General features: G+C 44.2%; 1 protein-coding gene across 8 annotated transcripts in view; it reads left to right on the top strand.

Annotated features, from left to right (window-relative positions):
* The window catches only part of tango2 (transport and golgi organization 2 homolog (Drosophila)), a 281648-nt gene that overhangs the window by 12343 nt on the left and 254047 nt on the right, over nucleotides 1-15258 (top strand). The gene's annotated exons all lie outside the window — the stretch shown is intronic.

Raw genomic sequence — 15258 nt, 5'->3', positions numbered from 1 at the left:
ATAGGATCCCTTTATTCCCACTTTCTGTTTCCTGCCAATCAGCCAACGCTGTATCCACGTATCACTCACAACATGCTGGAGGAGCTCAGCAGGTCGGGCCACATCCGTGGAAAAGATCGGTCGACGTTTCGGGCCGGAACTCTTCGTCAGGACTGTAGGGGGAAGGGGCAGAGGCCCTATAAAGAAGGTGGGGGGAGGGTGGGAAGGAGAAGGCTGGTAGGTTCCAGGTGAAAAACCAGTAAGGGGAAAGATAAAGAGGTGGGGGGAGGGGAGGCAGGGAGGTGATAGACAGGAAAGGTGAAGAAGGAATAGGGGAAAACACAATGGGTAGTAAGGAGGCGGACCCAAGAGGGAGGTGATAGGCAGCTGGGGGAGGGGGCAGAGTAAAATAGGGAGGGGGAGGGGGAGGGAATTACCGGAAGTTGGAGAATTCTATGTTCAAACCAAGGGGCTGGAGACCACCTAGTTGGTATATGAGGTGTTGCTCCTCCAACCTGAGTTTAGCCTCATCATGGCAGTAGAGGAGGCCATGTATGGACATATCTGAATGGGAGTGGGAAGCAGAGTTGAAGTGGGTGGCTACCGGGAGATCCTGTCTGTTTTGGCGGACGGAGCGGAGGTGCTCGAAGAAGTGGTCCCCCAATCTGCGTCGGGTTTCACCGATGTAGAGGAGGCTGCACTGGGAGCACCGGATGCAATAGATGACCCCAACAGACTCACAAGTGAAGTGTTGCCTTACTTGGAAGGACTGTTTGGGGCCCTGAATGGTGGCAAGAGAGGAGGTGTAGGGACAGGTGTAGCACTTGTGCTTACAGGGATAAGTGCCAGGTGGGAGATCCGTGGGGAGGAACGTGTGGCCCAGGGAGTCGCGGAGGGACCGATCCCTGCAGAAGGCGGAGAGGGGTGGAGAGGGAAAGATGGCGGATTCCTCTGGCTGGCGGAACTGGTTCTCACACTCAATAACTTCTCTTTTGGCTCGTCCCACTTTCTTCGGACCAAGGGTGTAGCTATGGGAACTCGCATGGGCCCCAGCTATGCCTGCCTCTTCATTGGTTATGTGGAACAGTCTGTGCTCCACACCTATTCCGGTACTGCTCCCCAACTTTTCCTTCACTACATTGATGACTACATTGGTGCTGCTTCCTGCACCCATGCTGAGCTCGTCAATTTCATCGACCTTACTTCAAACTTCCACCCAGCCCTCAAATTCACTTGGTCTATCTCGGACACTTCTCTCCCCTTTCTCGATCTCTCGTTCTCCATCTCTGGAGACAGACTGTCCGCTGACATCTTCTACAAGCCCACTGACTCTCATAACTACCTCGACTATACCTCTTCCCACTCCGCCCCATGCAAAAATGCCATTCCCTATTCCCAGTTCCTCCGTCTCCGCCGCATCTGCTCTGAGGATGAGGTTTTCCGTTCCAGGACATCTCAAATGTCCTCTTTCTTTAAGGATCGTGGTTTCCCTTCTGCTGTCATCAATGATGCCCTCACCCGCATCCATGCTGAGTTCTGCCTATCTTGTCATATGCCTCCAGGTACTCTGTAACCTCATCCTTGACAATCGACTCCCAACAACTTCCCAACCACCAATGTCAAGCTAACAGGTCTATAATTTCCTTTTTGCTTCCTTGCTCCCTTCTTAAATAGCAGAGTGACATTTGCAATCTTCCAGTCCTCCGGAACCATGCCAGAATCTATCAACTTTTGAAAGATCATCGCTAATGCCTCCGCAATCTCCACAGCTACTTCCTTCAGAACACGAGGGTGCATTCCATCTGGTCTGGGAGATTTATCTACCCTTAGACTATTCAGCTTCCTGAGTACTTTCTCTGTCATAATGTGACTGCACACACTTCTCTTCCCTGCCACCCTTGAGTGTCTGGTATACTGCTGATGTCTTCCTCAGTGAAGACTGATGCAAAATACTCGTTCAGTTCCTCCGCCATCTCCTTATCTCCCATTACAATTTCTCTAGCATCATTTTCTATTGGTCCTATATCTACTCTTACCTGTCTTTTACTCTTTATTTACTTGAAAAAGCTTTTAATATCCTCTTTGGTATTATTTGCTAGCTTCCTTTCATAGTTAATCTTTTCCCTCTTAATGACCTTCTTAGTTTCCTTTTGTAAGCTTTTAAAAACTTCCCAATCCTCTGGCTTCCCACTAATTTTTGCTTGCTTGTATGCCCTCTCCTTTGCTTTAACTTTGGCTTTGACTTCTCTTGTCAGCCACGGTTGCATCCTTTTTCCATTGGAAAATTTCTTCTTTTTTGGAATATACCTGTCTTGCACCTTCCTCACTTTTCGCATAAACTCCAGCCACTGCTGCTCAGCTGTCCTTCCCACCAGTGTCCCTTTCCAGTCAACTTTGGCCAGTTCCTCTCTCATGCCACTATAATTTCCGTTACTCCACTGAAATACCGACACATCAGAATTTGGCTTCTCTTTTCCAAATTTCACACTGAACTCGATCATATTATGTTCACTGTCTCCTAAGGGTTCCTTCACCTCAATCTCTCTAATCACCTCCAGTTCATTACACAATACCCAATCCAGTACAGCCGATCCCCTAGTGGGCTCAACAACAAGCTGTTCTCGCAGACATTTTACAAATTCTCTCTCTTGAGATCCAGTGCGGACCTGATTTTCCCAATCCACTCACATGTTAAAATCCCCCACAATTATAATAACACTGCCCTTCTGACAAGCCTTTTCTATGTCTTGTAATTTGTAGTCCACATCACTGCAGCTGTTTGGAGGCCTATTAGGGTCATCAACTGCCATCAGGGTCCTTTTACCCCTGCGATTTCTTAGCTCAACCCATAAAGATTCTGCACCTTCCGACCCTATATCACCTGTTTCTAATGATTTAATATCATTTCTTACCAATAAAGCCACGCCTCCCCCTCTGCCTACCTTCCTATCCTTCCGATACACCGTGTATCCTTAGATAATGTTGTAAAACAATAAAACAAGAAAACTTCCAAGGAAGGTGAATACTTTTTATAGGCACTGTACAAGTGCCTGAAGACACACTCAACGTTTTAGGAATGGCTTCTTCCCCTCTGCCATCAGATTTCTGAACAGACATTGAATCAACCCATGAACACTACATCACTATTTTTGCACTTACTTGTTCATTATGTGCCATGTCGTATGACATGGGTGATCATGGTCTATCCATGACTGTGATAGTTCTTGGCAAATTCTAAACGCTGATTTATACTTGTGCATCAAATCAACGCTGTAGGTATGGCGTAGCCGTGAACCCTACGCTGTACTCTACGCAAACCTTACGCCGTAGCCTAGCGCGCACCTTTCCCAAAATGTAACTGTGTCATGGCGACGCAGATCACAACAACTGTGATTGGTCTGCTTAATAGCAACTCTGGCTGCAATGCTTTCCATAAAGCTTTACAGAGCTCCAAAATTATGGAGGACACATTTCGCTTTTACGAAAGACCTGTACCTGTTTTCATTAACCAAAAGAGGATTTTCGCTTTTACGGAAAAAGACGCTCGCTTTAAAATTGTTTACCCGGAGAAGGACTATCATGACCATGAAGCCTGTGTGCGCATGTGTGTACATGCCGATTTTTTTGACAAATCGATTTTGGCTCAAAGTTCCCAATTCTGTTAAGTGACTACACTGTATACAGAAAATTCACCCTCCTTCAGTTTCAGTCGCCATTGTTTGCAATTTCACTTTCTTCATGTTGAGTTTCACATGAAGAAACTCAACACAGTGACATAGAAACCCCTCTGCCAACTAGCGTTTTGTCTGTGAATAGCAGAGCGACACAGACACACCAACGCACAAGTATAAATGCTCACAGCAGCGTAGCCCACTTGCGTAGGCAACAGTGTAAGCTAGTATGCACAAATATAAATCAGCCTTAATTCTGCAACTGCCATTGTGGGATTCAAATTAGGGCACCACTTTGTACATTATGTGCCACATTGTATAACGCGGACAAGGTGGTTTGCCCTTGCTGTCTGGGCAGTGTCTTTACAAGATGTATGACCATCCCTCAGCCATTATCAATACTCTTCAGAGATTGTCCGCCTGGTGTCAGTGGTCACATGACCAGGACTTGTGATCTGCACCAGCTGCTCAAACGACCGTCACCACCTGCTCCCATGGTCACCTAACCCTGATCCGGGGGGGGGGGGGGTGCTAAGCAGGTGCTACACCTCGCTCACGGGTGACCTGCAGGCCAGTGGAGGGAAGGAGCACCTTACACCTCCTTTGCTGGAGATGTATTTCCACCCAGCCACATTATTCTTGCACTACTTATTTAATTTGATTTTTTGTATCTATGTTTCTTATTATAATTTATAGTAATATTTTATGCATTGCACTGTACTGCTGCTGCAAAACAGAAAAAATCGCAACATTTGTCAGTGATATTAAACCTGACTCTGAAAAAGGAAGGAGGAGAGGACATTAAGGAAAGAGAAATAATGAACAATGATGACTTTCACAGAGATTGATCAGGTCACCTACCTATCTGGTGATCTTAACCGGACCAAGATTTCTATTCCAGTACAAAGGGGAAGGCTTGTTATGCTGACTTATCACTTGGCAGCACAGAGCATTTTACACTCCTATTAGGGTTTAAGATGGCAGTTCATTGGAGGTGGCAGAGGAGTGTTTGCCACATTGATAGATGTGGGGAATGGAAAAGGAAGGTGGAAATTCTCCTTCAACTAGCTTTCCAAAAGGCAAGAATAATTGGTGAATGATGAAGGGAATAGGCACAGAGTCAGATAAATGGGCTCCGCTTTGTGGATGTTTTAAAACAAGTTGTGGAATTCTCAGGAGAACTCTCACTCAATTTTCATTCCTGGTGTTAAAATCATGCGTGAGTTTTTTCTTTATTCACAGTTTTCTGCTTGGTTTTATGATGGTAATGGCTGTATTCCCAGCACAGAGAGGACATTATTTATTTATTTATGTATTGAGATACAGCACAGAATAGACCCTTCTGGCCATTTGAGCCACGCCACCCAGCAGTCCCCCATTTTAATCCTGGTCTTATCACAGGACAATTTAAGATAACTAATTAACCTAGTAACAGGCCAGTGGTGCAGTGGCATCAGCACCAGACTCTGAAGCAAGTGAACCTAGGTTCAGCTCCTTGCTGGGTTGAGTGTCAAGCTAGCAACTTGGCCTTGTAAAAAAAAACAGACAAAACGTTAAAAAGAAAGCAAGGTTGCAGCCCGATGTGCTACAAGGTGCGGAGAGGAATAACAAGCAATTATCCTAGCAACAGTTATGTCTTTGGACTGTGAGGAGGAAACCGGAGCACCCGTAGGAAACCCATGCAGCCATGGGGAAAATGTACAAACACCTTACAGGCAGTGCCGGAATTGAACTCGGGTCATCTGTACTGTAAAGCGTTGTGCTAACCACTCGTTACTGTGCTGCCCTATACATTTCTAATGATGGAATATGGAATAGGAAGAAGGTTGTTGTTAACGAGAATTTCTTTCTTGGTCCCGGAACAAATATTGGTAGGTTTATATGGAAAGTATTATTATGATCTTTGGATCATCGGTCATGAACTTCCCTAATGGTTGCTGGAGCAGTTTTTCACCAAAAAAAAGCATGTATCCAGATACAACTCTGAAATTTGTCTTCCCTGGATAGCCACAAAACAAAGAAAGAACATGAAAGTCTTTCCAAGAGAAACATCAAACCCACCCCAACCCTGTACAAAAAAGAACAGCAGCTTGATCATAAACCCCAAAATCCCTTTCTCCTGCCAAAACAGAATAAGAATATCGACCCCCAACCCTCCCTCCCCTGCAAAAAAAAGGAACAACAACATCAACCCCCAAAACCCCTCCCTTCGCACAAAACAGAACCAGAACATCAACTCCCAAATGACCCTCGCCCACACCAAAATACTAACAGAATACAACAGCACATCAACCCCTAAACATCCTCCCCTCACACAAGAAAACAGAAAAGGAATGGGAAATTTTAAATAAATACACAGAATATAAAAACGTTAAGTCTGAAAAAGTCCGCAGTCCATAAATGCAATCGTCCAATCCATAAAGCAGAACCACAGTAACATCTTCCTTCGTCAACGAAGGGAGAGGCACCACATAAGCACAGAGGCCTACCTGCCTGCCACAGCAAGCCACACAGCAATAGGCCGCTCACAGACTCTCCTCTGGCAACGATTAAATGGAAGGCAGTCAGCGGTGAACTCTCGCACGCCCTCTGCATTCGCCTCAATGTCTCAATCTTCCACGACGCTTTAATTGGTGAAATGGAGTCAGACAAAGGCTCTGACTCCATCTCAAAGTTTCTTCACATCAAGGCTGTCCAAGTATATGCTCGCTTCCCAGAATCTTCTTGGAGACAGCAAAACCCTTGATCACACTATCGATCTTCAAACTGTAGATCACAGGCTCTAACGGTCCCAGAAACACATTTAAGGTGAAAAACAGGTGTAAAAGAAGTAAAATAGACATTTTCTTGGGCTGTCTGGAAGATGGCAGCTGAGGGAGGGTTGTATGCTGGCGCCATCTTGCCCAGAAGTTCTTACTGATTTCATTGGAGAATTGGGTATAAATTAGATCCATAAACCATTTGCATACAACCTAGACTAGGAGTATTGTGTTTTGCATTTTGTCCATATTGTCTTAAGTGCAAGGTTTGCATTGTTTGAGTTGCATTGAAGTTAAAGAATTACCGTAACTTTAAATGAAAGATCAAGCAAATGTGTTCAACTTTGTGATGAAATGAGGAAGGAGACATAGGAAAGAATGGATCAACAAATAAATTACTGTATCTCTGATACCAGAAATCACTGATGGGAAGGGAGGGGTAATGTATGACCTCACCACAAAATGGAGAAGGGTCGTGATTATTCAATCAATGTGTCTGACATACTTTCCATTTTACAATAAGATGATGTAATGACTGTGTAATACCCCCTGGGGGGGGGCAATGGACGATATGTCTGAATAGTTGCCATTGTTATGCATTCTAAGGATGACTATCTTTAATAGTACGACTCTGTGATGAGACCCCATTAAAATAAGCCTTGTTTATACTTGTTTTTCTATGGTAAATTCTGGTTATGCGACCACTGAAGCAGGTAAACAATCTCTGAAGACCATTTATAATGGCTTGGGTCACCCATCATGGAAAGACACTGCCCAGAAGAAGGCAGTGGCAAACCACTTCTGTGGAAAACATTACCAAGAACAAACATGGTTGTGGATAGAGCAACAGTGTGAAGGGAGTTCCCAGTTCCTTGCTCAGTAAACAGATGGAAGATTGTGATCACCGATATCTTACAACACAGCACCTAATGATGGTGATCAATGGGATAAATGCAGGGAGTGGTGGAGGCAGGGGACACGTTGCCAGGGGTGGTGTAGATACATTTAAGACACTCTTCAGGTGGCGAGGTGGAGATACTCCTTGGGCAAGGTGTGGCACCTGTTTAGCTCCACCAATCAGGGTCACGTGAAGCCATGGGACCAGGTGGTGGATGTTCACATAAGCAGTTGGTGCATATAACAAGTCCTGGTTATGTGACCACTGATGCCAGGCAGGCAATCTCTGAAGAGTATTGATTATGGCTGGGGTCATTCGTCTTGTAAAGACACTGCCCAGAAGAAGGCAATGGCAAACGACTTCTGTGGAAAAATTTGGCTAGAACAATCATAATCATGATTGCCCACATGATATGACATGGGACATGATGATGATGATGACTTCGTTCTTTTCATACCTGCTCTCATTTCACTAACCACCTGATTGTGACTCCAGCCCACTCCAATCCTCCTCAAAGTCCTCCCCACCACTAACCCTAACATCAGTTAAATGTGCAGAAGCACTTTTTTTAAAATTTAGAGATACCATGCAAAACAGACCCTTCCAGTCCTTTGAGCGGCATCACCCAACAACCCACCGATTTAACTCTAGCCTAATCACAAGATGATTTACAGTGACAATTAACCTACTAGCTGGTATGCCTTTGGACTGTGGGAGTTAACTGGAGCACCCTGAGAATTGTTAGGACAATCCAGATTTGGTTGACAGCAAAACGAGTAGTATTTAAATGGATTGAACAATAAGGAAGATGTTGTTATGGAAAATATAAAATCCTGTTTTCAGTTCAACTGAGAAAAACAGGGTTAAATCCTACAGACATTATATGAAGGGAAAACCAGTGGGAATATTTACCCTAATGTGCACCACTAAAAGCCGATTTCAGCTATGAGTGGATTGGCTTCAAATTACTAATGCATTTGAGTTTTTTTAAAAATCATTTTAATTATTAATAGTGTTAAAGTGCTTAAGTAATTTAAATCTGTGCCACTCACAGCAGGGACCAGCACTTAGCAGTTCAGAGAATGGTGTGGCAGCATTTGGGTCAGGAGGTTCTGCTTCCCTGAACTGGGTGGAGAAATGGCAGTGGTGAATTGGGGTTGGGGAAAGAGAGGCTGTTGTGATTGGTATTCAAGTCCAAGTTTATCATTATTTAACTATAGATAGACTTGCAAACAAATCAGCGTTTCTCCAGACCAAGGTGCACAACACAATACATATAACTCACACACACACACACAACACATATAGTAATATTACCACAAAAAAATTAACAAATAATAAGGTGCATATTTGATGCACATTAAAAAGTAAACAGTGTGATGAGGCCTGGTGGTGGCAGGGAGTTCAGTAATCTTACAGCCTGTGGGAAGAAGCTGTTTCCCATCCTAACAATCCTTAGTACCTCCTGCCTGATGGTGGTGGGGGGGGAGGGGGGGGAGGTCAAAGAGATCATTGGATGGATGGGAGGGATCATTGACAATGCTCAGGGCCCTGCATTTGCAGCACTCTTGGTAAGTAAATTGGATAGGTGAGAGACCCGCTGATCCTCTCAGCTGGGGGTTCCCAACCTTATTTTATGCCATTGAGTCTTGCTGTCTGTGGACCCAGGTTAAAAACCCCTGCTCTCCACAGTCCTCGCATGCCTTTGTAGGGTTTTGCGGTCAGATGCCTAGCAATTCCCGTATCAGACAGTGATCCAGCTGGTCAGACACTCTCAATGGTGCTCCTGTAAAAGTTGGTTAGTAGGTTTGAGGGTGGGGGAACAGGGAGCCATGTTGTTATGTTTTAGCTGCTGTGTTTACATGCACTGTCTTTCAACATCTTAGCTTCTCTTCATTCCTCCTCTGAAGTGCTTCTTCAATTTTTCTTTCTTGATTAAGACCATAAAATACAGTAGCAAAAATAGCCATTCAGTCCATTGAGGCTGCTCCACCATTCAATCATGGCTGATTGATTTTCCCTCTCAATCCCATTCCCCCCATAACCTTTAACGCCTTTACTAATCAAGAACCTGTCGACATGCAATTTAAATATACCCAGTAGATTGGCCTCCACAGCCATCTGTGGCAATGAATTCCGCACCTAGTCACCACCTTAAGTTTTTAATGATCTGCATAAATATGTCCTATGACTTGGATTTGGTATCATTCCTGTGAATCATGTTGGGATGTTTTGCTATGTTACAGAGATTGAAAGATGAGTTTTATTCTACATCGAAACATACAGTGAAATGTGCCATTTGTGTGAACAACCAACACAGTCCGAGGATATGCCAGGGCCAACCCGCAAGCGTCACCGTGCTTCCACTGCCAACATAGCATGCCCATTCTGGCATCTTCCCTCTTCCTTTCCAGTGCTGAACAAAGGTCTCAACCTGAAACATCGACTGTTTATTCATTTCCATAGGTGGTGCTTGACCTGCATTTTGTGTATGTTACCAACCATAATCCTTGCATCTTTGGAGTGTGGGAGGAAACTGGAACACCCAGAGGAAATCCATGTGGTCAAGGAAGAACGGACATACTCCTTACAAACAGTAGTGGGAATTGAACCCGGATCACTGGTGTTATAAAATATTATGCTAAATGTTCTTCTACTGTGCCATCTATATCATTGGCTGATGAGGTGGCGCAGTAGCCTGATGGTTAGCACAACGCTTCACAGTACCAGTGACCCAGGTTCAATTCCCACCACTACCTGTAAGGAGTTTGTACGTTTTCCCTGTGACCGCGTGGACTTCCTCTGGGTGCTCCAGTTTCCATTCGCAGTCCAAATACCTACTGGTTGATAGGTTAATTGGCCATTGTAAATTGTCCCGTGATTAGTCTAGGATTAAATTGGGCACGATTGGGCAGCTTGGCTCGAAGGGCCGGAAAAGCCTATTACGCACTGTATAAATGAAATTGTTATTGCTCTCACATGCATTCCCCATCTCAGTAGAAAAAGCTGGATTTCAGCACTCACTAAGGGCAGCCCAGTCGTATAATGGATAGTCATGAAGACCTGGGTTCAATCCTGACCTTGAGTACAATGTGCATGGAACTTTTCTTTCTGTGACTGCTGTATTCCTCCATCCCCCCCCCGATGTTCTGGATTCTTCTTGTGTTCCAAGGACACAAGGGTTGTAAATTGTCCAAAGTGCACAACTGAGTGGTGAAAACTTGGGAGAGTTGGTGGGAATATAGGAACGTTTTTAAAAATGTGATTCATGCAAATAGTGCCCGATGTTGAGTCAATGGGCTCGTTTCAAAGTTCAAGGTAAATTTTATTATCAAAGTACGTATATATCACCATATACAACCCTGAGATAATTTTCTTGTGGGCATACTCAACAATAATAACTATAACAGAATCAATGAAAGACCATCCAACTAGGGTGTTCAACCGGAGTGCAGAAGACGACTAACTGTGCAAATGTAAAAAGAAGTAGTAATAATAATAAATACATTAGCAAAAATATGAGATGAAGAGTCCTTCATTCTGAATTTTGTTGGAAGGATCTAGCCCAGGGATTGCCAACCTATGGCGCATGCCCCAAAAATGGCATATTGGATGGTTAGAAGTGGCACATTGCACCCCAGTGATAATAATAAAAAAGTAAGCCTACTCATCCAAAAAGTATTAACCAAAAACCGATTTGTAGGAAAAAAATCTATAACAGGAATTCAAGTAGCTTAGAGCTAGAAATGGGTTTTACTGAGAATAAGTCTAAAACTGATCAGTTATTTCATGCACATCTTCTGGCGAATGTTATCTTCTTTCACATTAATCTGTTTTCAATTTTTATAAAATGTTCAATGAGTCAAACTAGGAAAGAAGGACTTTTGTTCTGCAGTCGTTCCATAACTGTTCAATACACGTTTGATACTTGTTCGATCCTGACGCACCAGGTGTCTGCACCAGCGGTGCGTCGCAGGTTTTTGCCAGTCAGTTTACAATTGACACTCGTGAGCTACAGAGTTGTGCTTTGTTTGTCCTTCGTGAACATTTACAGTTTTGTACTTTTTCGAAAATTAAGCCTTGTTTTTACATTCAGTTACCCATCACAGTGCAAAAGAAAATGAGCAAAAGAAAAGCAGGAAGTGATAGTAATTTCAATGAACAGTGGGAAAATGAGTTCTTATTTATAGTGGGTCCGTCAGGAAAACCGTTGTACGTTGTTTGTGAAAACACTTTCTCACATAATAGAAAACATGATCTTAATAGACACTAGAAAACACAATATCAGACTGAAATAGAAGGAAAACTGCTTGGGTCTGAATTACGGAAAGAATATATGATTAAGAAAAAGAAAGAAATCAAAAGAAGACAAAATATATTAAAAGTCTCGTTAAGGTAAGTAATGATTATCTTGTTTTTATATTAAATCAATATATCATGTAAAAATGCTAAATATGTCTATATTAACATTTTTACAAGCTCCGAATGGGAGTACAAAAGTTGTATGGCGCATCTGAACTCGTGCATGAAAAAATTGACGCATGGAATGTAAAAGGTTGGCCACCCCTGATCTAGCCCTTAATAGTAATGACTACAGAGGCACAGAGAGAATCTGACTGTAACGACAAGTAACCTTTATTATCTCAACTAAAATACAGATGAGTTCACAAGCTAACTGTGTGCACATCCACTATGATTTGCTGACCAAACATGAGGAAATCTGCAGATGCTGGAAATTCAAGCAACACACACAAAAAATGCTGGTGAACGCAACAGGCCAGGCAGCATCTATAGGAAGAGGTACAGTCAACGATTCGGGCCGAAACCCTTCGTCAGGACTAACTGAAAGAAGAGATAGTAAGAGATTTGAAAGTGGGAGTGGGAGGGGGAGATCCAAAATGATAGGAGAAAACAGGAGGGGGAGGGATGGAGCTAAGAGCTGGAAAATTGATTGGCAAAAGGGATATGAGGGTGGAGAAGGGAGAGGATCATAGGATGGGAGGCCTGGGAAGAAAGAAAGCAGGTGGGAGAGCCCAGAGGATGGACAAGGAGTTATAGTGAAAGGGACAGAGGGAGAAAAAAGAGAGAGAAAAAAAAAGAGAAAAGAAAAAATAAATTAATAAGGGATGAGGTACGAAGGGGAGGTGGGGCATTGACGGAGTTAGGGAAGTCAATGTTCATGCCATCAGGTTGGAGGCTACCCAGACGGAATATAAGGTGTTGTTCCTCCAGGCTGAGCGTGGCTTCATCTTGACAGTAGAGGAGGCCGTGGATAGACATATCAGAATGGGAATGGGATGTGGAATTAAAATGTGTGGCCACTGGGAGATCCTACTTTCTCTGGTGGACAGAGTGTAGGTTTTCAGCGAAACGGTCTCCCAGCCTGCGTCGGGTCTCGCCAATATATAGAAGGCCGCATCGGGAGCACCAGACGCAGTACATCACCCCAGCCAACTCACAGGTGAAGTGTCGCCTCACCTGGAAGGACTGTCTGGGGCCCTGAAGGGTAGTGAGGGAGGAAGTGTAAGGGCATGTGTAGCACTTGTTCCCCTTACAAAGATAAGTGCCGGGAGGGAGATCAGTGGGAAGGGATGGGGGGACGAATGGACAAGGGAGTCGCGTAGGGAGCGATCCCTGAGGAAAGCAGAAAGGGTGGGGGGAGGGAAAGATGTGCTTAGTGGTGGGATCCCGTTGGAGGTGGCGGAAGTTACAGAGAATTATATGTTGGACCTGGAGGCTGGTGGGGTGGTAGGTGAGGACAAGGGTAACTCTATTTCTAGTGGGGTGGCGGGAGGGTGGGGTGAGAGCAGATGCGGATGAAATGGGAGAGATGCGTTTGAGAGCAGAGTTGATGGTGGAGGAAGGGAAGTCCCTTTCCCTTCCTCTTTCACATCTTTCCCTCCCCCCTCTTTCGGCTTTCCGCAGGGATCGCTCCCTACGTGACTCCCTTGTCCATTCATTCCCCCCCCCCGCCCATGCCTTCCCACTGATCTCCCTCCCAGCAGTTACCCCTGTAAGCAGAACAAGTGCTACATATGCGCTTATACTTCCTCCCTCACCACCATTCAGGGCCCCAGACAGTCCTTCCAGGTGAGGCGACAGGGATGTGATGTTGAGGCTCTGTAAGGCGCTGGTGAGACCTCACTGGGAGTACTGTGTACAGTTTAGGTCTCCTTATTTAAGAAAGGATGTGCTGATGTTGGAGAGGGTACAGAGAAGATTCACTAGAGTGATTCCGGGAATGAGAGGGTTAACATATGAGGAACGTTTGTCCACTCTTGGACTGTATTCTTTGGAGTTTAGGGGAGACTTCATAGAAACATTTCGAATGTTGAAAGGCATGGACAGAGTGGATGTGGCAAAGTTGTTTCCAAAGATGGGGGAGTCTAGTACGAGAGGGCATTACTTAAGGATTGAAGGGTGCCCATTCAGAACAGAAATGCGAAGAAATTTTTTTAGTCAGAGGGTGGTGAATCTATGGAATTTGTTGCCACGGGCAGTAGTGGAGGCCAAGTCATTGGGTGTATTTAAGGCAGAGATTGATAGGTATCTGAGTAGCCAGGGCATCAAAGGTTATGGTGAAAAGGCGGGAGAGTGGGACTAAATGGGAGAATGGATCAGCTCATGATGAAGTGGCAGAGCAGAATCGATGGGCCGAATGGCCGACTTCTGCTCCTTTGTCTTATGGTCTTATGGTCTTAAGAGAACATGACCTGGGTATTTTTGTGCTGTATGTCTCTTTGATTCTACCAAGAATCAAAGAAATCAAGAAGTTTCTAGAAATCAAGAAATTAGAATGTTGCCAGTGTCAAGGAGCAGAATAAACTGGAGTGTTGTGCCACATGTCTTAAGGTAGTGATGGGATAATCTTGCCACAGCATTGCCTTATCACCAAGAGGGAAACTAGGAACACCAGAAAGTCTGGGAGTGGTGTTATGGTCATCTATTGCTTATATCTGTTTTGTTCTTGGAGGTCTTGAACACTTAAAGCCTTGGATCAACTGCCAAAATCCAGCAGCTTTTATTTAGTGGTGATCTTATTGACTGGAGTCTTACGTTGAGTTCAATGCTGACTGGCAATTCCTGTAGTGCTGCTGATGCCAAACTGTACTAATCTATGCTGTTCCTTTAGATTCTCAGATGGGTGGAGAGGCGGGAGCTTGCTTCATGGGGAACCGCTTGGTCTCCATATTGTACTGCCCTGGCTTACGTACCTAGACGGCTAGGACCCTGTTCAACGAAGGCCTCAGAAAGTAGGAGAGCCGAGGTTGTTCTTTGATCAGAAAGTTGAAGGGGCACAAGGTGTTCAAAATCATGCACAGTCTTATCACAAGTGGATAAAGAAAAGCTATTTCCATTGGCAGAACGTACAAAGACTGGAAATTGTTTTTTTTAATCAAAGGTAGCTAGGGCTTTTTTCTTCCCCTTGCAAAGAGTCTTACATTTGTCAATACACTACCTGAAAGGGTGGTGGAGGCAGATGTGATCATGTCTTCTTCACACTTAAAGGAAAGAAATCACAATGATAAGGGCACAAGAACTGGGAATGGGGACAAAGTGAATAGCAGTTAGTGCGACGCTATTACAGCTGGGTGTGTTGGAGTTCAGAGTCAATTCCATAAGAAGTCTTTACGTCCTCCTTGTAAAATGCATGAGTTTTCTCTGGATGCTCCAGTTTCCTCCTATATTCTAAAGACGTGCAGTTAGTAGGTTAATTGCCCCAAGGTTAGGCGAGGGTTAAACTGATGATTGCCTGGCAGTGCGGCTTGAAAGGCCATAAGGGCCTATTCTGTGCTGTATCTCAATAAATAAATAAATTTCTGTAGCAAAAAGCAGGCATGCTGAGCCAAATAGCTTCTTATGCCATTATGATTTTCTATCCATTTATTATGTGTATAACTCCAATGATCTTTTCTTTCTTTTCAAATCTTTTTTTTATTATTATCCAAAA

This window comes from Mobula hypostoma, chromosome 21 (genome assembly GCF_963921235.1).
Source record: "Mobula hypostoma chromosome 21, sMobHyp1.1, whole genome shotgun sequence".
Classification (NCBI taxonomy): domain Eukaryota; kingdom Metazoa; phylum Chordata; class Chondrichthyes; order Myliobatiformes; family Myliobatidae; genus Mobula; species Mobula hypostoma.
The sequence above is the reverse complement of the archived record's forward strand: the minus strand, read 5'-3'. Positions and strand labels throughout refer to the sequence as shown.